The 27,566-nt window shown below is 39.5% G+C and overlaps 1 protein-coding gene across 6 annotated transcripts in view; it reads left to right on the top strand.

Annotated features, from left to right (window-relative positions):
* BDNF (brain derived neurotrophic factor) overlaps nucleotides 1–27,566 on the top strand; it is a 95,338-nt gene that overhangs the window by 60,616 nt on the left and 7,156 nt on the right. Inside the window, exon 1 of one of the 6 annotated variants that reach the window (XM_081932975.1) lies at nucleotides 10,590–10,677. The exons of the other annotated variants lie outside the window; for them this stretch is intronic. The gene's annotated coding sequence lies outside the window, so the exon portion shown is untranslated. Of the gene's footprint in view, nucleotides 1–10,589; nucleotides 10,678–27,566 lie in introns of those variants that run through there. 6 annotated transcript variants of the gene reach the window in all.

Here is a 27,566-nt window from a genome sequence, read left to right as displayed (position 1 = left end):
AATTAAAGCATTTATCTTACTCCTACCTTGTTAAGATTAAAGGAATAATGCCATCTTACTTCTACATTCTATATAAGCTATCTCCATTTCCTTGGTCTCCATTTATGCATTTTTCCTTTTTTTCTTTTGTTTGTTTATTTCTGAGCCTTTGTTTCTGTTGTCTATCTCTTTCCTGTTCATTTGGTTTATTTCCTGTCACCTGCTTTCTGTTACAAAAAGTTCAAGATGGATACTGTAGTATGTTTTATACAATAGGAGGTTTTTTTAAATACATCTCTAATAAATAGTAGACGATATCCAAGAAAAGTGAAAGAGAGATATACATAGAGATTATCTATTAACCATTTATTATTATTGGAGTAATTGCCTCTAAGAAATGGAACAGTTGAACCAGTGCTTTCTAGGGCAAAAATGGAATATCAGAATATTATTTTACCAGACGGTAGTAAGAATCATGTTGCAGAAGGTGTAATGGGGTTTGTTATCCAGTTTCTGTGGGTTCCAATTGTATGAGAATTTATTCACTTTGGGACTCTGGAATTCATTGTGCTACATACCAGTGGATACAAATGGTAGAGAATCAATTAATGTTTTTTTTCCCCTATTCCTGTGGGACTTTAACTTGGTAAATTGATTGAAAAGACAACCTTAATTGTTAATTGATTCAACTTGCCATCGTTTCTTTCAAAAACAAGATAAACCGAACTACTCTGAAACAAATTCTTCTAATTTGACCCCAATTATTAAACAGAGTTGTAAAATGTAGCAGAAGTTATTACCATCACTATCCTACCTCCTTCTTGTGTTCTTCTGCAAATTATTTCTGCATACATGGAAATGTATTTTTCTTTTTGGAAAAAAAACTGTATATGAAGCATAATTGTCTTTTTATCTACTTTTTATGTATTTGTGCAATTTTGCTCTTTAACTATTCAATGAGTCATATTTAGATTCTATTACAATGATTATGATGATCTGTATTATTTGTATAATTGCATAAAGTTGGGGATGCAATGTTAAAGATAAAATGTGCATAATCTAACTTTCAAAGACCAAATATGTCATTCTTGGTATTCTTAGTCAAGTCTTTTTGTTAATGTCCCAATGCTGACCATGCTTCATGTCACTATCAGAAGGGGAAAAAAAGTGGTAAGGGTGTAGCCTCATGTTTTGGAAGATTGGACTTTGAAGCTAAAGTCCATTTCCTGAGTCCACACCACAAAATTCTGCCAGAAGGTCAAGGGAGAACAAATTCAATAAGGAATTTCTATATAAATTAAAGGCCCATTGTGAAGGATACTACAATCTTTGCAAAGGAGTTGAAATTCGCTTTTATTAATCTAGGAATCAAAACCCATGTATGTAACTAATAAGAATCAAATCCATTTGTGTTGAAAAATAAGGCTTATACAGTATGCAAATAAACTTGTTTCAAAAATGTATTATTGCCTTTTATCAGAATGATATACTGCACAGTAAAGCAAAAATATATGCTGGATTTCGTAGCCAAGCAATACAGTCTGTTTGCATATATTCACTCAAAAGTCTCAGTGAGTTGCTTAGTTTTTCCCCCCCGTATGAGTAATTTAGGCTTGCAGTGTAACACTTTTTACAATTCAGTGTTAGAACTCATTTTATAGAATATTTCATATATATTTTAAGAGCCGCAGTGGTGCAGTGGTTAGAATGCAGTACTACAGTTAATTCTGCTGATGGCCGGCTGCCAGCAGTTTGACAGTTGATCCTGACCCGCTCAAGGTTGACTCAGCCTTCCAGTCTTCCGACGTGGGTAAAATGAGGACCCAAGTTGTTGGGGGCAATATGCTGACTCTGTAAACTGCTTAGAGAGGACTGGAAAGCACTGTGAAGCGGTATATAAGCTTAAGTGCTATTGCTATATCCAAAAATATTTAAGCAACTCCAACCACTGTTTCTTTCCTGTAAATGGAGTTCGATGTGAAATGAGAAATCACAGGGGATTTGTTAAATTGTTTCCCAGCCCACCATATTATGCCCATAAATCCCCAATCACCTGCCTTGTATGTAAAACACATTCAGAGTTTTAGCATTGGTAGAAGACAAACTTACCACTTTTTGTATAAGGATTTAATTTTTTTTTGAATGACCAATATTCCATATATTTCTCCATAGCAATGGAATTCTTGTTATTGGGCATTTTCACAAGCACCATTGCCTCTTCATTTTAAGCTGAGAGCGACCCTCAAACTCGTTGTCAATTATTGGAATGCATGTTTTATGTCCTCCAGAAACATTTATGTATACAATAGTTTGTCTTCATGCACATAGTAATTTCCTGTCCTTAATAATAATTTTGCAGTGTATGATGTAACTAGGACAAAAGCAAGCAGTGAGGGAGGGAATCTGCATTTTAGATCGTGTGTGTATGTGGGGGGGGGGACGGGGACCTACATTTAGAAAGACTATGTATCTCTTTGGCAGTGGAAATGAAACTGAACAAACATCCCTCCTTCTGTTCCAAAGCTAACATAGTGAATTTGCTTGCATGCCTATAAATTATAAACTTGATTAGGAAGGGAAGAGTTAAAAATGGGCCATATTGCAATAGCAGGAGGCCTGGCTATTCCACCTTAGCCTCCTGACAACATGTCCTACATTTAACCTACAATCAGGAACTAATTAACAGCACAGATTGGAATGAGCTAGCATATGTATAAAGGAAAAAAAATACCTCTAAGATTTTAATCAGCAGCCTTGCCTACTTCTAGGTTAGAAGCCCAAGTATAACCATTAAAGAAAAGCCAATGTGCAAAATATAATTACGATATGTGTGGGAAATCAGTGCCTTGTAGTGGTTAAAGCACAGGGTTCTTTTTCAGGAGTATGGCTGGTGTGTTGCTGCATAGATATATAGTAGGTAAGTCACAAAAATCCACCTGTTTGGCTAGACAGAAAAATGGGATGCCTAAAGAAACCAGCTATTTCCCCCAATAAGCACTATGGGTCTGAAAGTTTATAAGAGAGGATTATGCTACTACGTATCTATTCGGCCACTAAGGTGTAAAGAATTGTGATCATCTTTTTATTTTGGATTTATGAAATAGGTGGATGCGTAAGTTGTTTATATGTCACTAGATGTCTCTTTCCATGTTGCTTTTTTTGTTATCTGCTTTTTCCTGCATGGCTGGATAACATGTAAGTCTTAACCTTGAAGATGTGACATTCACTTGGTTTGTCATGCCTTGTTTGATCTTTTGGTTCAGCTTTCTTACAGGTGCCTTTGTTAATATGTTTTCTGAAATTAACACTACTACTTTGAAACTGCTGTAATAATAAAACTTTTCTTCTTTTGAAGTCTCAGCTGAATGATCTATGAAAAGAACTTTTTGCGGTTCCTTCTCTTCCTCCCTATTGGACATAACAGATTTTTTTAAAAAAAAACATTTGCTTCATGCAGAGATACATGTTTTGCTGAATAACGAGATATATTTAGGATGGACATGACAGTATGTCAGCCTTGAAGTTGCAAGTGAAGAAGTCTGCTGGATCAGAGGACCGCATGTGCCTCAACACATACTCCCACTTCCAAAAAATAAGCATAAAACAAATTTAGCAACTTTGTGAGGAAGACAAGGTTATATGTCAGGTCAAACAATTGCAAAAGAAGAAGAAAACCAATAGCATCACTAGTATGAAAATAGAAAGCCAAAAAAAGCAAAAATGCTATCTATGACTGCCCACTGGGCACAACCCATGAGCTTATGGCTGGATATAGTGAGTTCCTGACTCTCAGGGAGAAAGTCTGGTCCCTTCAAAACCAAGGTGATGGAGTTAGAGATGTTCTCAGATGAGAGGATATTATTTAAAAGATGAGGAAGATTATGATATAGGAAGAATCCATTGCTTAGATGTTAAGAAGAAATGAGGAAGAAGGCTTTTGATTATGAGCAATGGAAAGATTAGAAGTACAAAGAGATGAATTTGTGGTTGGTATATAGGCTTTCTAATGGCTTGTCTGCATGGTGGAAAGGTTGCAGACATCAACCTGCTATAAAATATTGTGCTGGACATTAAACAATCATTGTGTTATATCTTGGAGCCAACAACAGTAGAAATGTAGCTGGCCTTACCTAGAAACCAATATAGGCTGCTAGTTAATAGACTGAAATCAGGGGCAGGTTCCGTCCGGCACTACTGCTGGTTTGCTCATGTATGCACTTCACGTGCCCTTGATTCACACAGCGTAAAATTGTTCTGTGAATGCGCAGAACTGAAAAACAAGATGGTGGCGCCAACAGCACCAACCAGGGATCCGGTTCAGGGGCGTGGCAGACCACTACTGGTTCGGCTGAACCGGTAGGAACCCACCACTAATTGAAATCCAGAACCATTAAAGTAGCACTCTGGAAAAGGCCACTGGCATTTTCTATGTACATGACTATCTCCTAGACAGATATAGTTCAGTAGTCTCAAAGTATGGATAAGACAATAGTGTTAGAAGAAAAAGTGGAGACAGACTTGGATCCAACTGAATCTCTACCCAAGAAGTAGACTCCAACTGAACCAAAGTTGAAGTAGGCTGCTGGCACGTTTCATATAATGAAATATCAAATAAGCTTTAAACTGATCCTTGGGGGTGGGGAACTGAACAGCATCTGATTTGGAAGTGTGTAAATATTTCAGAAAATATTGTCAGGATTAGGGTCAGGATTAGAAATGGATTAATAAGAAAGTGTGGCACTTTTTAAAATACCATGCAGAATGGTTCATGCAGACAACAAGAAATAAGACATAGCATAGAGATTCTTCTGTGGTAACACTTCTAGTAACAAACCCAAGCACAATTAGAGTCATTAGTTATGACAAACATATAGATGGTGTAACAAAAACTTGGTGGAATGAAAGGAATCAGTGAGAAAGACATTCCTGAATTCAAATGCCATAGAAAGGACAGGAGGGGGAAAGTATTGTACCACATATCAAAGAGGTGTAAGTTAATACACTAGAAAATATTGGAAGACTAGAACCTTTCATGATAGGAAAGCAATATCTGATCAGAAAGGTAAATTAGGTCAAAGGCTGTAAGCTACCTGATAAAAAAATATGATGGTGATCTTGAGGTATAGAAAGGAAAAAAAATATTTTAATGTATGTGTGTGGCGGGGGGAATAGGGTCAGTTACCCTCAAAGGATTCACTTTTTGAGATACTGATGACAGTGCTTCAAAACAATTGGCTTGGAATGACTAGAAGACAAGTGACCCAAGATTTAATCCTAGATAGTCGTTATGACCTAGTGCAAGATTTTCAAAAACGTGACTACAAAAATAAACCTGCTCAACAATGAGGATTTCATTTTTTAAAAAAAAAAGTCTGAAAAGAAAAGACAATAAAGAGATATTTCTCCATGATGCTTCAGCCCATAATAATGTAGGCTTAGGCAAAATGTATAGTACACAATATAAGAAAGAAATAACCAAGCCTAAGAACAGACCAACATGACTTTCTAGCAATGTCAAGGCAGTTGGAAAATGAAGAATGTTCCAGTGAGAACAAAACACATTTTGACAGAAAAAGTAGCAAGAAATCATTTAGTTAAAAAGCCTGTGGCAATAAAACAGAAAATATGAAATTTTTAAATACTTATATTTGAAGCAGAAAACAGCTAGGAAGAATCGGGTTTGAATGAAAAAAAAGAATGAAAGTGATTGTTCAGGAGGATATGAAGATTGTTCACGAATTGACTGAACTATTTACACCTGTCTTTCTTAGAGAAGATATAGTTGAGGCCAAGCTGACTTTGACTCAGATAATAAGCAACAATACTCTAGAACATCTTGACAGAATGTATCAATAGTTCCTGATGTCATCCACTCAGCTCAGCTTCAGATGTAAAACTAGTAACTTGCTGTTTATATCAGGTTAAGGGCCAAAGGGATGGATGGTAACCAACATGATACCATTTTTAAAAAGTGAGTCTAGGGGAAATCTAGGTATATGATGCTCAATTTAACTTCTGTTTGGGGAGAAATTGTGGATACAATTGTAAAAAAAACTAAGCCTACAGAAGAATATATGTGTGGATTTTACAATGATTACTCCTGCCTTTACCAAACTTTTGGAGTTTTTCTTTAACAATATCAGCAAGTACATTGGATAGAGATGACCCTGTCAGCACTGTTTACTTGGACTTTGAAAGTACATTGACAAAGTGCCTCATCAAAAGTTCTTGAGGTTATGGGATAAGAGGAAAAGTTTTTTTATGAATCGCTGACTAGTTTTTAAAAAGTAGAAAGCAAAGAATTGGAATAAATAAAATAAAAAAAAACTAGCTTCCTTCAAGGATATTTCTAAAAATTGGTGCTTTTTAATTTATCCATAAATTGCCTTGATTTACAAGTAAGCACTCAGCTGTCTAAGTCTGCAGATGATATCAAACTCCACAAAGTGGTGAAAACTATTGGAGCGGGGGAGAGATAAAAAGACTTTCAATTGAAAGAATGATCAAAGAAATGCAAATGAAATTCAGTTTAATTAATTTAAAGTGATACACATTGGGCAAAAGAAAAACACCCCATAAACAATAGTTAGTAAAACTAACACTTTCTGTAACTAACCAGGGCAAAAATATATTGGGCTCATTATGGAGTCCGACACAATAGTTATGAAAAAATGATATTCCATCCTAAGTACGATTGAGAAAGAGAATGAAAATAAACTCGCCGATACTGAAATGCTGTCATAAAAATCCATGATATGTCTACACGTACAATATTGTGTACCTGGAAACTGTAACTTAGAACTGGAAAAATCACAGTGAAAATTATCAGGGACCTTGAAAACCTCCCTTATAAGAAAAGAGGAACATATCTGAGATATATAAATTCATGTATGGCATGAATAAAATAGTAAGGAACTTTCACTTGTCCGTCAATACAGTAGGATCAGAAGCCATTCAATGGAAATTGAAAGGAGATTTAACAGAACTGAAATGTCCTATTTCATATATTCTTTATGAATACTCAACTATGGTAATGGACCCTATCTTTAGAAGAAAATTAGATAAATTCATGGAATGCAGCTAGTATGCCTCCCATACTAGCTGCAAAGAAACAAGTGTATGTTTCCATTTCTTGCTTGCAAGTATATCCAAGAAATCTTGTTGGGCCTTCAAGTAACAACTACTGGACTAAGATGGCCTTGGTTTGATAAATTAACTACCTTTTGCCTAGGACTTCTAGTCCTATGTTATGTGGTTATAAAAATCCGCACAATACCAAAGAGCTGTTTGTATGTATGTGCTGCTATCTAGAAATTATCTAGATTTTGGCAGGACAGACAGAGTAGCCCCAATGACTTCTTGTCTATTGAAGAGTTGGAGAGAAGGGAGCATTTCATTCCAATGCTTACATCACCAAACAGCAATTATTGCAACTTACAAATTTCTTCTCTGCCAGCACTAATTCCAGTGCTGTGTTGTCCCAGGTTTCTTAATGGTAGAAGATACCTTTCAGAGGACACTTGTCAAAGGAAAAGAGAAAGGAAGTCCTGGAAATAATGTTTAAATTGATCTTTGAAGTTTCCAGATGAGATTGATAACCAGGAAAGTATGTGAATATCTTACGTTTTGTTACCATCATAATATATCTGGTTTAACTTAATGCTTCAGAAAACTGGCTGATTCAAAGGCGTGAATTTTGCAGTGAACACGTAAAGCTGAAAAATGAATTATCTATGTCCATGGTGGCAAACCAATGGCATGAGTGCCAGAAGCAGCATGCAGGGCCATCCCACATAGGATGGGCAGCCTCACTGGCTCCTCTTCTGCATTCCTGTGCACAGACGTCAGCTGGCCTTCATGCGCGTGGGAGCATCAAAACCAGGAAGAGCAGGCTTCTGGCCCGCATGCGTGTGCCAGCACCCGAACCTCGGGTTTCCATCGCATGCATGCATGATGGTTAGCTGTTTGTCGACCATGCACCTGCACTGGAAACTGGAAGTTTGGGTGCTGGTGCACACATGCATGCCGAAACATTGCTCTTCTATGTTTTGGCGCTCCCGCGTGCGTAAAGGCCAGCGAGGCTGCACGGCCCAGGCAGGAGGTTTTGTGTGTCATTTCTGGTAGACAGGCTGGCACACAGTGATGTAAAAGGTTAGCCATTACTGATCTATGTGTTACTCTTTCAATGCAGGTAGTCCTCAACTTACGACTTATTAAGCCCAGAATTTATGTTGCTAAGTAAGAAATTTGTTCAGTGAGTTTTGCCCCAATTTACGGCTTGCCACATTTGTTAACTGAATCACTGCAGTTGTTAAATTAGTAGCACGGTTGTTAAGTGAATCTGGTTTCCCTATTGAAAACCTTCCCAGAAGGTTGCAAAAGATGATCACATGACTCCGAGAAGCTGCAACGGTCATAAATGTGAGTCAGTTGCCAAGGATCTGAATATAAATCATGTGGCCATGAGGATGTTGCAATGGTCATAAGTGTGAAAAATGGTCATAAGTAACCTTTTTCAGTGCCGTTGTAATTTCGAACGGTCACTAAATGAACTGTTGCAAGTTGAGGACTACCTGTATTATTCTAGCCCTATAAAAGCTGCTTTGGTGCATCTCTATCCTGTCATCTAGTGCTCATTTGGATTTTTGCAGCCCAGATTGGGTATACTTAAAGTGGATCACAATCAGTTTTCAGCATCTCCTACAGGAAATGCCAATTATGTTAGAGAAAACTAAAATTAATTGGGCTTCGCATGGATTGTTGCAAAGTGATTTAGTGAATAATAAAAGGTTCCTGTATTTACATTAAATGTGGAAAAACATTTATGGCTAGTGTCATTGATTTATTGTGTGCAAGTTTAGACTAGAAAACTGATTTATGGTATTTTAAAATACTGATTGTTCCACCCAATGTAGCTTTCTTAAAGACTTCAGCATAAAGGCACTTACATATTTACGTTTTGAGGAAAAATAAATATTTATGGTCGATGTCATTAATTTGTACAGGAAACATTTGTTACAGATATCTGATATACGGTCTTTGAAAATATTTACTATCTTCTGCCAAAGCAGCTTTTCAAAATGACATAGCTAGAGAGAAACCTGCATAAAAGAACATAACACGCATGCTTTTTTCTTGATGCTCTTCATTTTGTCCATCAGATCATTTCACGCATATTCTATATTTTATGTACATTTTATACTCAGAAAGTGAAAATATAGTGATATCATCCTCATACAAATCCAGACTACTTATGCATAGGAAACTTCTATAGATCCTTCCTTCCTTCCTTCCTTCCTTCCTTCCTTCCTTCCTTCCTTCCTTCCTTCCTATCACTCTTTTTCCACTTGCTGTTAATGTGTTAAAATATAGCTATGTGTTTTATGATGATGAGGGATCATAATAAGTTGTAAGATTTCTCAATTCAAAAGCTATGAAGTAGTAGTTTTACCTTTTATATTAGCTGAATTTTGTACCTTTCCAAGATTCGTTAACAGTAACAAGTTATTACTTTTAATGGAAGGAATGTCAGAAGCAACCACAACCTGCTCTAAATCAAAAGACAAGCCTGAAATAAACCAGGTTTTTCCTTGTGTCAGATGGTTTAAAATGGAAAGTTGAAAATACATAAATTAAGAGTGAAAGGTTCAGTTTCTCCAGCAAGGGGGCAAAATCCTTTCCTATCTGTGGAAAGAGAAACATAGTCTAAAGCCCCATTTAGCTTTGTATAAATAATTTATATAAATGCATATGTGTGTATACAGTTACAAATCTGATAAATGTATAAATCACTTTATATTATTTTTGTCAGGGTGTATTTATATACATTTGGGGGGCATGAAGAGGTTGTAGTAAATCCTTCAGCAGAGTTCCTGCCCAATGATTATATACTACTGGTGCATTGTGTTCTGTTATTAATTACAAGGTTTGAACACTTGTTACTCACTTAAATAACAGTCAGTGCATATGTGTTTGTGTAAATATTCATAATTGGGGAACAAAACCATTCATTTCAAGTGTATCCCGCAGCCAAAGGTTTTCAGGGCAATTCTAGTATTGTGGCAACAAAACTATGTAATTAAACAGAGATAGCAGTGAATGTTCAAAATGTACTAGTCAGGGCAGGAATCATCCATGACTGCCTGCACAGTTTTCATTAAAGCATTACACAGATGCATAAGCTTTGCCTGCTATTCTTGTTACAAACCTTTTCCTGCTGCCTGAGCTCCAGTGTAATGATTGAGAAGAAGGCCTCCTTGAACCCAGCTGTTAACTAAATGGCTCATTATGGCAAGTCATACATATTGCCCTTTTATGTTGTGGTGGGATTTTAGCCTTCTGCTTCTAACTTTCTTCCTGAGGCCACCCAGCTCAGAACCAGAACGCAAGCTTGATTGAGTACATAAACAGGGCATGTCCTAGGAGGAGTTAAAAAAAAAAACAACCCACAGAGATTGTGGAATGGCTAGCTCGAAAATGATTGACACCTTCACCAACAAATACAAATTGCTACAAGCAAAATAACAAAGCTTGCTGTTGCTAATGCCCATTGGAGCTGTGCTAACTGGCATTTCCAGTTCAGCAGTGCATGCTTTCAGACCTTTCCATTCCAACCACCAGCTATGGCTAACAGCAGATTGGCTTGTCTACTCTTTGCTACTTTAACCAGGGCCACCCAGCATCAGAAGTTCAGCAAAGGTAGGTAGTGTATTTAGAAAATAAAACTGAGTGGCCACTGATCTTCCTGGTTCTGTCACTCTTCTTCTATCAAAAATTTGGCCAGATGTTCCCCATCAGAACTATATCCTGGAATGTTGCATTTATTATTAACATTTCTTTCCTGCACGCGACTTTTCAGGCATGTACTAACAGAACGCTACAAATATTAGTTCTTCATGTTCCTTTGGATTGTTGGCAATGAATGGTCATGGTAGCAAAGGAAGGGTTACCTAACTTGTTGCTTGCACAGGGCACAATATTTCTAGACAATGAATATAACTTCTTGCCATGAAATACCCATCTTAGCAGAATGTTAGATGGCCTTCTATTCACATTCTCATATTTCTTCAGAATGTGCTTTGGCATCTGGCATGGCAATTGAGAAAAAAATGGCTACATCTGAGAGGCCAGATCTATTCCAGGATCTTTCCCCTACTTTCACTGCTCCAAGTATGAAGCAGGGAAACACATGAAGTTTCTTACTAACTTCTGTCCCTAAAGGGTTTTTTTTAAAATTAAATTGGCCATAACATTCTAAAACCAGTAGTGATCCAGTTAGGTTTCACTCACCCATTCCCACTTGTTAAAAAAATTGAACACGGGTGGACCTGGAGGCACAAACAGAACATTTAATACTAAGCAACTATGGAGCTGTGCTTTTCAGCAAGGTATTAATGCTACATAGCAACATGACAAAAGCACGTAAACAAAGGAGACATGGAATACGACATGAATAGTGATGGACTAAACTATCTCTGTGAAGCTCCCTAAGGTGGTAATTGAAGGGAATCCTTACAAATGGTAGAAAGACTGGATCTTTTCTTCTTAAATCTTAGCAATTTAGAACTTATCTCCATCTCATCTGCTTAATTTGGATTTTTCCATATATTGCTCAATGCTTTTTTCTGTTTTTATAGTGTAGACTTGTATTTTTAATCCACATGTTATTAAGCTTTTAAAAATGGGCTCTAAAAATAAGACCAGTCCAATTTAGTATGATCGTCAACCACTATTAATGCAAAATTCAGAGAATGTGTATCACACTTTTCACGATGCATCTTATTGATTCTTCAGCATCTGATAAAGACAGTCTGTATCTAGGTTTAGCTACAGATTGAGCATCAAAAGCAAAATGTTTTCATAATAGTTAATCATAGAAAAAGTTGTAAACTTCTGAATTGGCTATTAAGACATCATCTGGTTTAATTTGTTTCTGCTAGTATTTTTTTCTTTATTTTAAAGAAACATAATTCAATAGTGGTATGCATAGACTATATAGCTTTCTTTCATTGTTGATAACCAGTTAAGACTAATGAGAACATTGTAGAAAAAGGAAAAATAAGATTTTGGTAAAATTAATATAATTATTGCATCTTCACTGAATAACACTGGTTATCTTTGACTGCTGAGCCATTTGAATTTTGCGACCATGTTTTTCAGGACTACTCACTCCCAAATCAATCTTGGCCTCTGAGGAAAAGAATTTTTATATACATCTATGCATTATAAGAAAGGGACATGGTTGCTCAGTGGCTAAGACACTGAGCTTGTCAATCAGAAAAGGTCGACAGTTCGAATTCCTAGCACCGCATAACAGAATGAGCTCCCGTTACTTGTCCCAGCTTCTCCCAACCTAGCAGTTTGAAAGCATGTAAAAATACAAGTAGAAAAATAGGAACCATCTTGGGTGGGAAGGTAACAGCGTGTGCCTTCGACATTTAGTCATGCTGACCACATGACCATGGAGACGTCTTTGGACAGCACTGGCTCTTTGGCTTTGAAACGGAAATGAGCACTGCCCCCTAGAGTCAGGAACGACTAGCACATATGTGTGTGGGAAACGTTTACCTTTACCTTATGTATTATAGTAAATGCATTTATTCATTTATTTATGTTTTAAATATATACTCACATGCTCTGGGCAAAGCCAGTTTACATGAAACAATAATATGGTCATGAAAACAAATATATCTATCTTTATTGATAAAAACCAATCACATCACAATTAAAAGTAGCATTTGTATAAGCATAAATGAGCTTCAGTAAGGAAATGCCAGGTTCTAAAATCAGGTTTTCAGATAACTTAAAAAGTAAACCAAGAGGTTAAGACAAAGGGAAGGGAAATGCACAGCACTAGAGAAGCTCCTAGCCTGAATGTGTTCCAGCTAAGCTTTCTTCCTTAGTAGGTCTTTCAAAGGATGGTCAGTAGATGAGTGGAATTGCCAATTAGTAATATAAAAGAAGAGTTTTTTAGACAGGCAGGTCCTGAACTGTGAAGGGATTTATATGTTAGAAAAAAGCACACTGAATTTGACTCAGAAAAATATGACAAAGTGGGTGGTATACGTTTAAAAACAAAGTGAAGCTCAATTAGATCCCATTGTTTGCGTAATCCATTTAATGATTGCTTATAATTACTAAACAGCATTTTCATCACCGTGACGGTATGAGAACTCTCAAAAGTCTTCTAGGTTGCTTAGGCACTCTTCAAATGACATCAGTTAAACCAACCCATATTTCATCTAACTTCATCCTGAGGGTCATAAGTCCAGCCCTGAATTGAGATATTTCAGTCAACAATTTAAACTGAAATTGGTGTAGAAAAAGTCTGTCACAATGAGGAAGATATTGTATTTCTTCCAACAGATCTTGAGTGTGATGTACTTCAAATAACACTGATTAGAGGTGTTGTGTATTGGAAGATACCTACCACAAAGTTTGAATCAGATTAAAGTGTAGATCACTTTCAAAATATTTACCTCGAGGTGCACACTGGTTTAACCATTGCCCTTTCCTCTCCAGAAATCTGTAATTCTGAGAAGGTTCAAAGATTTCTAATTTTAAAAAAAAAGTCTCAACATTATTTTCAAATTACAGTTTGTGGAATTTGACTTTGGCAGAAGCCATGGCATTTAAAATATTAAAATAAAATAAAACAAATAAAAGAGATTTCAAACAGGAATTGGGCACCCATTTCTCTGGGATGACTGAAACTTCCTGCCTCTGACATGGGAAATTGATGTCCCTCCTTAACTATATTTCTAGGATGAAACACACTGGGATCTAGTTCAGGCTGTAGAAAAAATGGCCTGAAAGTGAGCAATGACTAACAAATAGTGCAACAGAAGGAACTTCTCTATCAATCAAGGTTACATAGTGGTTTGAAATGAATACTAGAGGACGTGATGAAAGTGAATACATTTCTGCATGAAATGAAGAAAGTCGTCAGAAAAATGTTTTTCTCCTCTGTCAAAATATTTGTCCCAGAAGTAGTTTACACTTTTCCTTTCAAACTAAGGAATTCATTTCACAGCAAAAATTTAAAAAGGATTCAAATAGTGTAAGCGATTTAGCCCTAGGGTGCAAAAACCTGAATGAACACTCGATGGCAGAAGACACAATTTTCTGAATCATTTTGCTGACATCTATTGATCATCCAGATGTTTACAGTCCAGATCCGATAACTTTAATGTAGATTAAACTACAAAAGATGAAGAAACTCTCAAACTTTCATAATGCTAGGTTTCTATCAGCCCTAATATGACAGGTAGAATATTTGTTGGAATATATTTTATGCACTTTTACTTCTTGTGGTTGTTTCACATAGTTTGCCATCATGGTAACACAATGCAGGATTAAAATGTTCTTTCTGTGATGCAAAATAGTGTTTCCTACCTGAAGGATGGATGGTATTTTTTTAAATGTTCTGAGAATATCAAAGGAAAAAAAATCAAGAATATGGAGAAAGATAAAGAATGGGCATTCATTTCTATGTGAATATTGGATCATCTCTACCTTCATGAACTATTGGCCAATAGAGTTATTAAATCAATGTCTTATCTAACGTTCAAATAGTTTCATGATTGATGCAAAAGCTATTACATTTTTAAACATAACAAAATAGTTTTCCATGTTGCAACTTTATAGCTTGGTTTCCACATAATCTCTTGTTTGTTTTGAAGTCTCAATCACTGTATTTAATACTGATTGCCATTATCTGTTGTACTATAATGTAGTTGGCTCGCTGTGTTATCTCGGCAAATTATAAACCACTAAACAGGCAAACAAGGGGAGTACTTCTAACATCACTATTTTAGGAGCACTTGAAGTCATTAGTATGTGGTTAGGGTGCGTGTATTGGATGGTTTCAGTAATTAAAAAAATAATTATACAGTTGGGTGAATATGTATCCTCAAGGATAACTTGTGTGTACTGAACAGCCAGTGGCACATGCATCTGACTCTAATCCTTCTTGCTCTTCATAAATTCAGTTCTTGCAAATCATGTGCTAACATGCAATCCATTTCAGTATCTGTTTACACACCTATGAAAAGATATTTAAAAAGTAGGAAATGAAGCAATGAAATCTTACATGCAGAGGCACAAAAATAAAAATCTAGTTTTCTAAAGTTATTCTCCCTGCTGATACAGTGATTTATCTATCAATAAACATATTTGTATATTATTCTTTGTTTTTCAGAAATAATCAGTGTGCATCAGATTGCCATTTCCGTTTGATATTTGTTTTTTAATATAACTTTAATATAGAATAGAATAACAGAGTTGGAGGTCTACTCCCTGCTCAGTAGGAAGCCCTACACCATTTCAGACAAATGGTTGCCAAACCTTTTCTTAAAAACTTCCTGTGTTAGAGCATTCACAGCTTCTGGAGGCAAGTTGTTCCACTGATTAATTGTTCTGTCAGGAAATTGCTTTTAGTTCTAGGTTGCTTCTCTTCTTGATTAGTTTCCATCCATTGCTTCTTGTACTTCCCTCAGGTGCTTTGGAGAATAGGTTGACTTCCTCTTCTTTGTGGCAGCCCCTGAGATATTTGAACACTGCTATCACATCACCCCTAGTTCTTCTTTTCATTATACTGGACATACCAAATTTCAGCAACCATTCTTTATATATTTTAGCCTGCAGTCCCTTAATCATCTTTGTTGCCCTTCTCTGAACTCTTTCTAGAGTCTCAACATCTTTTTTTACATTGTGGCAACCAAAACTGGATTCAGTATTCCAAGTGTGGTCTTATCAAGGCATTGTAAAGTGGCATTAACACTTCATGTGTTCTTGATTATATCCCTCTGTTAATGCAGCCTAGAACTGTATTGGCTTTGCTTCAAATTTGATGAGTTCCCCATTTATTCCCACGTCCAAATCATTGATCGGCCTAAAACAGAGCCTTGGAGTACCCCACTGCATGCTTCCCTCCATGTAGCATGGATTATTAATTTTATTTTCTTTACGCTTTAGAAATACTAGAGTTATATGTTCTCATCTTATACATACCTTCTCAAAAGTAAGTTCTATTGAATTTGGTTGCTTCCATGTAAAATAACCAGTACATACTCTTGGAAAAAAGAGAAGTGGTGGCTCAGTGGCTAAGACGCTGAGCTTGTGGATCAAAAAGGTTGGCAGTTTGAATCCCTAGTGCCCTGTAATGGAGTGAGTTCCCATTACTTGTCCTAGCTTCTACCAACCTAGCTGTTCGAAAGCACATAAAAAATGCAAGTAGAAAAATAGGAACCACCTTTGGTGGGAAAGTAACAGCATTATGTGTGCCTTTTGTGCGGCCACATGACCATGGAGACATCTTCGGACCGCACTGGCTCTTCAGCTTTGAAACCAAGATGAGCACCGCCCCCTAGAGTCAGGAACGACTAGCACATATGTGCAAGGAAAACCTTTACCTTTACCTTTTAATCTTGGAAATAAAGCTTATTGGCTCAATAATATTTACTTCATAGGTACATAATCATAGATACAAAGACACGGATAATGTCAAAGTTTCACGATGTACATCAAGATAACATAATAGTAGAATCCCAGATTTTTGGTTTCACCTTAAAGTTAACAGATGCCAACAAGACTAATATCCTGCACAATTAATAATTTAGAATGTGAAATTTCAACTACATTTTTCCTGTGTTGTGTTATTAAAATCTCAATAATCCTTCTTTCTTTTTCATATGGCAAGCTTACTACCATCCCTCTAGAGATGAAACTCAGAACTGCTTCATTAAAGTCAATAGTACCAATTATGGTGAATTCACGGAAGGCTTCATTAACATTAAATATTTTGCCTTTTAAACATAATAAATAGCTTTGCAAATATTTTGAGTTGCATATTAGCTGAATGATATTTTATATATGGATCTTAGGACAATTTTTAATTTTTCATTCTAGTGTGAATTTTCAACTATCATATTATGGATATGAGAAGGAGAAATTTAGTTATGTTGGACAATTTGCTTGAGAAACACAGTTAAAATTATGAAGCATCTCAATTTTCACTTAAAATCACTATTTCTTTTTGGGGAGGAGAAGGGTGCCCTGTGTTTTATTAAGTACTGCTGAAAAATGCCTTCTCCCATAGGGGAATGATTGGTGATTGTTTTTCCTATTGGCACATCACATCAGGATAAATTTACCAATTATTTGCATTAGAATTTCCTGCATTAAAAGTGTGAGGTGAAAGAATAGGGTCATAAAAGGCAAGGCAAAGGATACCCATTAATGGATTGGAGAAAAATATATTAATATAGTGGTGAAGAAGACCCCTTTATGTGTAAATTTCAGTTGTTCCAGGCCATAAAGATGCTATTTACACAATCTTTTTAAACTAGCATTGCTAGACAGTACTGTAAAAATCCAGATGACCTCTAGATGGAAGCAGGAGTTAATTTTCTGCATCTCTCTTCTTCCCGCTAGCAGTCATCTGAATTTTTAATAAATTATGGCTAAGCTATATTTTATATAGCGCTTCTTAATATATTCCCCATCCGGAGTATGCAATCTCCACATTTAGATGGGCCTACCAGATCTACTGTAGGATGCAAAACTAGACCACAAGGTAGCAAGAAAGAAATATAGAAATGTATTTTAAATGAATTTGGCAAGATGATCATTCTGGTTTTTTGCAGATCTAGTAATGCTAGAGTTACCATCAACTGTTTCAGGGATACATTTAGTATTTGCTTGTATCACTTTATTGCCATCTAGATTGGATCTATGCCGCACAAATCTTGTACCCTTTGTAAATTAAATTGCTCCCAATCACTTGATTTATGAACAAAGCCACACATTTTATTTATATATATATATATAAACGTTTTGTAAGAGATTATTGTTTCAGTATAGTTGGGTTCTCAGCCTACAGTTTGATCTAAACTATTCTGGAAGTACCTTACGCAGCAGCTCCTCCTTCTATATTCCTTGGTCAATTTTTATTAATAAAAATAGGGAAGGCATATCCGGATGATAACTCTAAACGTTTCTGTTAGGTGACTCAGCCAACGTACTCTTGGATATCTTCGTGTTTTATTATTGTTATTGACAAATGCTTCCTTCCTCATCTTTGAACTTAAATATTTTAAAAACATAGTTGACAGACAAGGCTGAAAAATACATTTGACCTGGAGGGGAATGGATTTTTTAAAAAGGGAGCACAGGCCTGAGGCCTGATATTGGTCTCATCCTTCTCAACCACAAAAATGAATGAAATTGCAGTCATGCCAATCAGCACAAATGGCTATAATCCAGCATTTGTGTGGATCGTTTGCTTTTCCTCTGAGAATATTTAAAGGAGGGAAGGAAGACCATAATGAATGTTATCATATTTGGAATTTGCATACCCATTCTATACATAATGAATTTTAAACAAAAATACCATGGGTTTGGTGCATAGTTTGGTGCGTTTGAAATACGGTGCATAATGAATAAAACTACTATTTCACCCTACTACATGATTTGGATTATGCGTTTAACATTCAGGAGCTGAAATTCCCAAACTAAACTTTACATATGCCCAAGGGTTTTGACACGCTTGATAGATTTTTTTAAACATTTCCTTTTCTTAGATCAGCAGACTGCCGTCTGTTTTTGAAAGTATCTTCAGCTTGCTATGGAAAATTGATGGGTGAGGGGCTGCTGTTTGACAAGCACAAGCCCATATTCCTATGTCAGAGCACAGAATGCTTCATACAGTGGTCAGGATTTCAGCCTGGCTAGAGAAGCAGTGCTAGTGAATGCCTCCCTCTGTGGCAACATTGAAGATCTTCAATAAAAAGGTCAACAGGCAAGCAAGCACCAAACATTTGCCCCTTAACCCAGACTTCTTTCAAACTGCTGGCCAGTCAATCAGATGTTTATAGTTGATTCCAGAGGAACCTGTACAGATAAATCCACATCGGTATGCTGGAGCCAGATCCCACTGACTTGAAACAGCCACTAGTATATTATCTGGAATTTTTAAAGCCTGTTGAAAGTAGAGTTAAGCCATTATGCCTAGTGGCCTGGGGAGCTCTTCCATAGCTAGCTTGGGGGCAGCAACGAAGCTGCAGAGTCAGCTCTTAATATTTACCAGCACATTATTGCCATCTATACAGAGGTGGTATTCAGCCGGTTCTCTCCGGTTCGGGCAGACTGGTAGCGGTGGCTGTGGGAGGCTCTGGCTGCATGCTTCAACATAACGTGTGAGCACTGTGGATGCGCAGAAGGCAGTGCGCATGCTAATATGAAGTGCATGAGAGCAAAACAAGCAAGCATGGCAGCATGCTCACATTTGTGAACCGGTAGGGAAGGTAAGTGACTCCCACCTCTGCATCTATACTAGGATACTCAGACAACACTTAAATATAAATGCATCTCAAAGACTTTTTTTGCCATCCCTTTGGGTGAGCATTGATTCCTTGTAAGTGTCTGGGCTAGTCCTTACAGTTTTCTTGGCCAGGTTTTTTGGAAGTGGTTTGCCATTACTACCATCTTCCTAAGGCTAAGAGAGAGGGAGTTAGTCAGCAGGCTTCGTGCCTAAAGTAGGATTAGAACTCATGTTTCCCCAGGCTGGTACCCTGACCACAAGCTGGATGTAGAAAAAAAATGCTACTACTTAAAATAATAATAAACTAGTAATTACATTGCTTGCTAAGTATTAACAGCCTTATTCAAAACTATCACTACAACTTCCACTATAGTCTAAGGCAGTGTTTGCGAATCTTTTTGGCAGTAAGTGCTGAAATGGGAGTGCACGTGCGGAAGTGCCAGAAACCAGAAGTGTCCTGGTGTGCATACGCGCACCAGGAAGCTGAGTTTCCAGTTTCTGGCATGGGCATGTGCGTTGGTCATCTGGTCTTCTGGTTTATGGCATGCACGCACATGCGAAGACCAGCTGGCCGGCACACTTCCGTGCACCAGAAACTGGAAGGTCGGCTTCCCGGCACACACATGTGTGCCAGGGAGCTGCTTCTGCGTGCATGGAGACCAGCTGGCCAGTGCACATGGTTCTTATCGGAACCAGGAAGAGAAACGGGTAACAGCTGACATGGCTCTGTGTGCCACTTCTGGCACACATGCCATAGGTTCGCCATCACAGGTCTAAGGGGTTCCCCTATATTATAGAACTCAGAAGTAATATTTATTAGATGAACTTTTGCCTCTGTTTGAAGACAGAGGGAGAGATAACAGATAGGTAGGCAACTGAGCTGGCCTTAGTTTCATTGTTCTTATTGTCGTCGGACTTTAGTTTGATTACTGGTATTATTGTATACCCAAAAATGTGAAATCACAGTTTCAGTTCTCCATCCGCATCAAATTCTTCCCAAGAATCTTGCATGTCATAATGTATCAGGACATTATTATTAATTTTAGGGTGCTTTCATGTATTGCTTACACAGAGTAAAGGCAGCTGCCTTGGCCACTCCATTGAGAGAGAAAAATGTGGGATAAATGGTCTGAATCGTGTTACGTTATTTAATCCAGCATGGTAGTATTAAAATGTGTACTGGCCATCCTGTACTGCCTCCTCTTTTTTGCTAAAAAAACATCCTCTCACATTATTCTCTGGTATAATATGATATAAGGATTTGAGAGTTGTTTAAGTTCGTTCTCCTTCTGTTGCCTTCCTCCTCCCATGCTTCTCAACACAATTAGTGAAGTGCAAATACTAATAAATATTTGCAAAATAAGATGAGTGGGTATTAAACATCTGACAGCCATTATGTATGTCATGCTTGACTTATAGAAGCATGGTATGTGATAAAACATAAGGGGAGGGAGGGGAGGGAGGGGGTCCTTAATTAATAGCATAGACAAAATAGTGGAAGAGCCTGTTGAAACAGTATATTCTCACTCCAGCAAAACAAATATTAAGTATTTACAAATGTTGTTAATGCCTGTCTTTGCAACATGAAGATACTTGCAGATAACTATGTTCTTGCATGTAAGGAATGACAGACCTAAGTGCTGGCAATAGCATGGAAAGGCATGAGGTCTTGGGTATCTATGGAAGAAATGTTCCTTGGCAACAGCCCAACCTACTTCATCAGATGAATAATATGATCTCACAGTAACACACTTGTTCTTAAAGTGTTCCTGAAGCGCTTTAGACAAAGTGTGGACTGTTACAGTGGGGGCTAAAACACATGGGTAGACAAGATGAGAACTAAATCATAATTGCATGCACTTCTTGATTACATGGAATTAAACAGTAGTGTTTTTCATATTCATTGTTTCATGACAAGAAATGTCCTATATCTTGAATTGCCTGTTCCAAGGACAATACTCCAATCAAACATTCAACAGAATATAGCATCCATTTTACAACACAAATTTTTAGGTCATATTTTTATTACCAACTTGGAGCATTAGCTGTTCCCCATGCTGTCTGAAGAACCCTCTCATTTTCCACAATGCCAGATGATTAGTCAGCAGCTCAGTAGCAGTTATGGCAATTTTAATCAGTGTTTCCATGCAGGTCCCAATAGGACCCATGAACATTCAACATGCTCCCTCATTACCAGAGAAAACAGCCAAGTCAGATACCCTATATAATGTGGAGCCCTTTTTCTCTGGAGTTACATTAATGACTCCTAATAAAATTCAAATCGGCTTTAAAATGTATTTATTTCGGTTTGACTAACTATATCCAAAGCTACTTTGGAAAGAAGAGCTTTAACATATTAACAATATTTTAAAATCAATATACTTCCTGGATTTCAAATTACTCGTAGTTGATAACTGCAAGGGATAAAAATAAATATTTCAAAGATCTGAGGTTTTAACTGAGACCCCCTAGATTGTGCTCAGCATTTTTGCTTTCCAGCTATTCTCTGAAGGAATATTTCTTTGCCCTCTTAATTCAGAAATGTGGGCCACTGCTGGTAATGAACTAACTCCAGGAACTCATTCTGCAGTCTCCCAATGCCAATTATCTGCTATGAAAATTCATTAAATAGAGGGCAAGATGGGAATCCAGGTGGTTGGTGGGTGGTGAAGAAGGTATTGGGGTGGGGGGGAAATGTACTTTACCATTCTCCATTTGCTCACTTGCTATGTTGCCACACATTTATTGAATCCACATGCCAATATCTGGCATTGGACGCTGCCATATTGGATCAATTCAAATTAATTTTATGAAAAGTTTAAATGATCTTTTAGAAGTCTGAGATGCATTACTGACATAAGCAACTGGAATTCTCCAAATAATCGGGTGACATATTGTTGTTTATTCTGATGATCCCTCATGCTTTATCTTCATCTGAAAATGTGGAATCATTTGAAATTCTGGCATTATTTTCAGAACATTGTAGAAGAGGGCACACAGCAGTACATGTACTTGTTTGTCTCTGCTTGAGGAAGAGGGGAAGGAAAGGGGGAATGAACAGGGACAGAGACATGCAATACAAGTTTAGGAAGGTCCAATACTTGTGAATAAGATTCAAAGAGACGATGTTTACAGTTTGCTTTAAGTTCATTTTTTCCCTAAGTCCAGCTAGCTGAGCAAGCCAGAAACTCGGCTAATTCAGTGACAAGAAAAGGACCATTTGCATTCTGTATATTTGGATAAATCATGTTATCCTAGTCAAGCTATCTAGTATGAAATCAAAAAGTCAATTCCTACTGAGTTAGTGGTCTTACACTCTGCAGTTATTTTTCCAAGGAAATGAGGTGAAGGTATAGAGTGGCTGAAAAGTATAAATATATAATAAAGTATATAATAAAAAGAAGGGGAGGAGGGCAGTAAACCTATTCTTAAAGAACCTGAAGGCAGAATAAGAAGCAATGAATTGAAATTAATCAAGGAGAAAACCAACCTAGAACTAAGAACGATTAATCAGTTGAACAACTTGCCTCCAGAAGTTGTGGGTACTCCAACAATGGAGGTTTTTAAGAGGAGATTGGACAACCATGTCTGAAATTTTGTCTGAAATTTTATAGGCTTTCCTGTTTGAGCAGCGAGTTGAACTAGAAGACTTCTAAGGTCCATTCTGTTAGATATTAACATATATCGGGGTAAGTCTTCCCTCTGGTCCGCTCCTACAGCGGGAAACAGGTATCCCTCCGATTGGTCGAGGGGCGTGCCCAATCCCTATAAAAGGGGGACCCTCCGACTACCAAACAAGCTGGATCACTATTACTACTAATAAAGAGCTGTTAAGTCACTTCGTGTCCGCAGTCTGTCTCTCGTTGCCCAGATTTAACTTTGGCGACGAGGGTGGGATTGAGAGACAGATAGGACGAAGAACGCTACCTCCAGAATCTCCGGATTTGATCCAGCCCAGGAATTCGGCAGCAATTCCGACAGCCATCTCAGATCACCGCAGCGCGGCAAATTCAAACAGAGAAGATGGCGATGCATGCTCCCCCCGCTCCTTTCGACCCAGAAAACGACGAATGGGAAGCCTTCATGATTCGTTTCGAGTGTTTCCTCGAAGCGAACGAATACACGGGGATCACCGATGCGAGGAAGAAAAACATCTTCCTCGGCTACTGCGGAAAAGAAGTCTTCAATACGGCCAGAGACCTCACCGCGCCTACTCCAATACAAGCAGTATCGTGGACAACGTTGCAACAGACTCTGCAAACCCATTACGCGCCAAAACCTTCCCGCCATGTCTGCCGCAAGGAATTCAACATGAGGACTCAGAAGGCGGGAGAATCCGTTAATCAATATGTTGCAGCCCTACGAAAAGCAGCGGCTCACTGCGAATACAGGGATCTGGAAGAACACATCTTAGAGCGGCTCATCTGTGGGATAAGAGACATTTCGTTGCAAAAGAAGCTGTTGGCAAACCCGAGTTTAACCCTACAGACAGCGTTAAACGAAGCAAGAGCGTCAGAATCAGCGGAGAAATCATCGGTGACCATACAATGAGGGGCCAGCGTAAACCAGCCAGCACCGAGGCAAACCAGAGTTCATTACGAGGACACAAGCCCCGACTACGAGAATCCCGAGTTCGAGGACAGTCACCTAATGCAGAGCAGTCACGTGAGGCCTGGGGGGAGACCCGGATCCCGTTTGCCGCCCTGCGCAAGCTGCGGGGGGAATCACCCCAGGTCTACTTGTAGGTTCAGGAACGTTGTTTGTTCGCATTGCAACAAACTTGGGCACATCGCACGAGTGTGCCAGAGCGGAGTCCCTGCCTCACGGCAGCCACCCATGTACCGCCAACAGAAGCCCAACCCAGGGGCTTGGCGAAATCAAAAAGGGCGCCCAGAGAGAAATCCACAAGTGTTTACCCAGAGAGAAAATTTCCAAAGAGCTGAACGAGCGTATTCCCAGAGAGACTACTCACAAGGAAGTGAGCGAGCGTATCCCCAGAGAGAATACACACAGAGAGCTGAAAGAGCGTTCTATCAAGACGCTCAACAAGAGTATTTTCAGGATGTTGACGATGAGATAGAGTTGACCCAGAGAGAGGAGTTGCGAACGTATCTCACCACGATACATCAGGTCCGCCCTAAGCGGCCCAAAAGGCTGAAAGTCACAGTCCTCTTGGAGGGCTCACCCTGCGAGCTAGAAGTTGACACAGGATCAACCCTGACGATCATTTCATGGGCATCCATGAAACAGGCTATCCCTAGCCTCAGAAAGAGCCAACTGCGTGCTCCAGACGTCCTGCTACGAGACTACCAGGGGAACCAAGTCCCCATCGTGGGCCAAGGCACATTCCGCATCCGTTTCAAGGACATCGAAGCCCAGCTGCCCGTGACCATCGCCAGCGCGCCATTGCAGAACCTTCTGGGGCTTGATTGGTTTGAAGCCCTGGGATTAGAAGTCACCGGAATCAACGCCGTGAGAAACAGCAGCGCTGAAAAGATTTTTAAGGAGTTCGAGGATGTGTTCAGCCCCGGTCTTGGTAAGTATGTGGGCAAACCAATATCATTTAATTTAGACCCAAATGTGGCGCCAATCCGACTTAAACCGAGACGAGTGCCTTTTGCACTCCGCCCAAAAATAGATAAGGAGATAGATTAGTTAGTGGAACAAGGGATCCTTGAGCCGGTAGATCACGCGCGCTGGGAAACACCTATCGTGACCCCAGTCAAACCAGACGGATCAGTCCGCGTCTGTGCGGACTATAAATGCACAATTAATGTCGCGCTACAACAGAGCGCATATCCTGTGCCCGTAGTACAGCACTTATTACACTCGTTGGGGCCGGGAAAAGTTTTCGCTAAGTTAGACATGGCACAAGCTTACCAGCAACTGCCAGTTGATAGCGCCACAGCGGAGGCCCAGACTATAGTGACGCATAGGGGAGCTTTTAAATGCAACCGGCTACAATTCGGCATGAGTATTGCCCCAGGATTGTTCCAGAGCGTCATGGAACGACTGTTGCAAGGGATACCGGGAGTCGTCCCATATTTTGACGACATCTTGGTGTCCGCTGCAAACGAGGAGCAACTAAACAAAAGAGTCAGATCTGTTTTGGCCAGAATCAGAGAAAAGGGTCTCCGCCTTAAAAAGGAAAAATGCCAAATTAACGTGCCTAGCGTAGAATTCCTGGGTTATAGAATTGATGGTCAGGGAATACACCCCACTTCAAAGAAAATTAAGGCGATCCAGGACGCCCCCACACCACGAAATCAGACCGAGTTGCAGGCTTTCCTCAGATTACTTAACTTCTACAGCGTTTTTCTGAGACAGAAGGCGACCGTTGCTGAGCCACTACACCGTCTACTCCAGAGGAACGCACCATGGAAATGGGGATGATCCGAAGCTGCAGCTTTCACCGGGGTAAAGCGCCTGCTCACCACTGACTCACTGCTTGTTCAATACAGTCAGACCCTACCGCTGGTTTTGACCTGCGACGCATCGCCTTTCGGAGTTGGAGCAGTCCTCAGCCACAGGATGCCCGATGGATAAGAAGCACCCATCGCTTTCTACTCCAGAACTCTTTCATCGGCCGAAAGGAACTACAGCCAAATGGACAGAGAAGCGCTGGCTGCCGTAGCTGGTGTAAAACGTTTCCATGAATACCTCTACGGCCGCGATTTTGAACTGATTACAGATCACAAACCGCTGTTGGGACTTTTGGCGGGAAACCGCCCCACTCCGGTCTCCCTGTCTCCACGCATGACCAGGTGGACTGTTTTCCTGGCTGCGTACTCCTACAAGTTAATTCATCGACCGGGCTCCACTTTAGGACACGCAGACGCACTCAGCCGTTGCCCATTACCCGACATTCTGCCAGACCCCACTCCAGAAGTACCGGTATTGCTCATTGACTGTTTGGATTCGGGACCGGTTTCTTCCTACGATGTTGCAAGGTTCTCTTCTAAAGACAATTTAATAAAGCAAGTGCAAACTTGGGTTTGGAGGGGGTGGCCGAAGGGAAATGTGGGCCCGGAATTCAAAATGTTTTGGTCAAAACGGGACGAACTCTCAGTACTACAGGGATGTTTGTTGTGGGGGGATCGAGTTGTTATTCCTTATGCTCTACGAAAAAATGTATTAGATGCTTTACATATGGGTCATCCGGGGATTGTGAGGATGAAGGCGTTAGCAAGAAGTTACGTGTGGTGGCCAAACATGGACAAAGAAATAGAGGAGTGGGTGGCCACTTGCGACCCATGCCAGGAGTCGAGACCCGCACCCCCGGAAGCGCCCACCACGGAATGGGAGAAACCCAAGGCACCCTGGTCGCGAATACACATCGATTTCGCAGGGCCATTCCAGGGTCAGACCTTCCTCATAGTTGTAGATGCTTATTCTAAATGGCTAGATGTAGTCCTAATGACTTCAACCACGGCAGAGGCAGTCATAAAGGTTCTACGGCGACTCTTCGCCACCCATGGCCTGCCAGATCTCCTCGTATCCGATAACGGGCCCCAATTCACGGCCATGCACTTTGAAACATTTTTAGCAGGGTTGGGAATCCGGCATGCCCTCATCGCGCCATTTCACCCAGCATCAAACGGACAGGCGGAGAGAATGGTGCGATTCGCAAAAGAGGCCCTCGCCAGGATGGGTCCAGGTGATTGGCAAACACGCATTGACCATTACCTCCTCATTCAACACATTACCCCGAGCGCAACGACGGGTAGGAGCCCCGCTGAACTACTCATGGGCCGTCGCCTACGGTCTCACCTGGACCGGCTCCACCCGAATTACTCCGCCACGGCTCCCCCAGACTCCACAAGTAAGATCCGGTCTTTCAGAGTAGGGGACTCAGTATACGCTCACAACTACACAGGGGGGACATTGTGGATGCCGGCAAAGGTCATTGGCATCACGGGTCCACGATCATACTTGCTGGAGCTAGAAGATGGGCGGAACTGGAAAAGGCACATCGATCAACTTCGGGGTCGCCTAGCACACTCCAACCTTCGAAATGAAGACGAAAGCTTCCTGTCTACAGAGAGTCAGCCACAAGAAAACTCCATCACAGGAAACAACGACACCGGCGAGCCAAGCGTGGAACAAGACAACACGCACGCAGCTGAGCAACCTCCAGGCAACGCAGCCGAACAAACTCCTGAACTCTGTTTTTCTGTTAAAGCTCACTACCAGGCTGCCAAGTCATAGAATGTACCTTCCATATATTAATTGATTACAGCATTCAACCATGCCATCCACTGTCTAT

Source organism: Natrix helvetica (genome assembly GCF_964273705.1).
Source record: "Natrix helvetica genome assembly, chromosome: 1".
In the NCBI taxonomy this organism is placed as follows: Eukaryota; Metazoa; Chordata; class Lepidosauria; order Squamata; family Natricidae; genus Natrix; species Natrix helvetica.
This window is presented reverse-complemented; position numbering and strand designations above follow the sequence as displayed.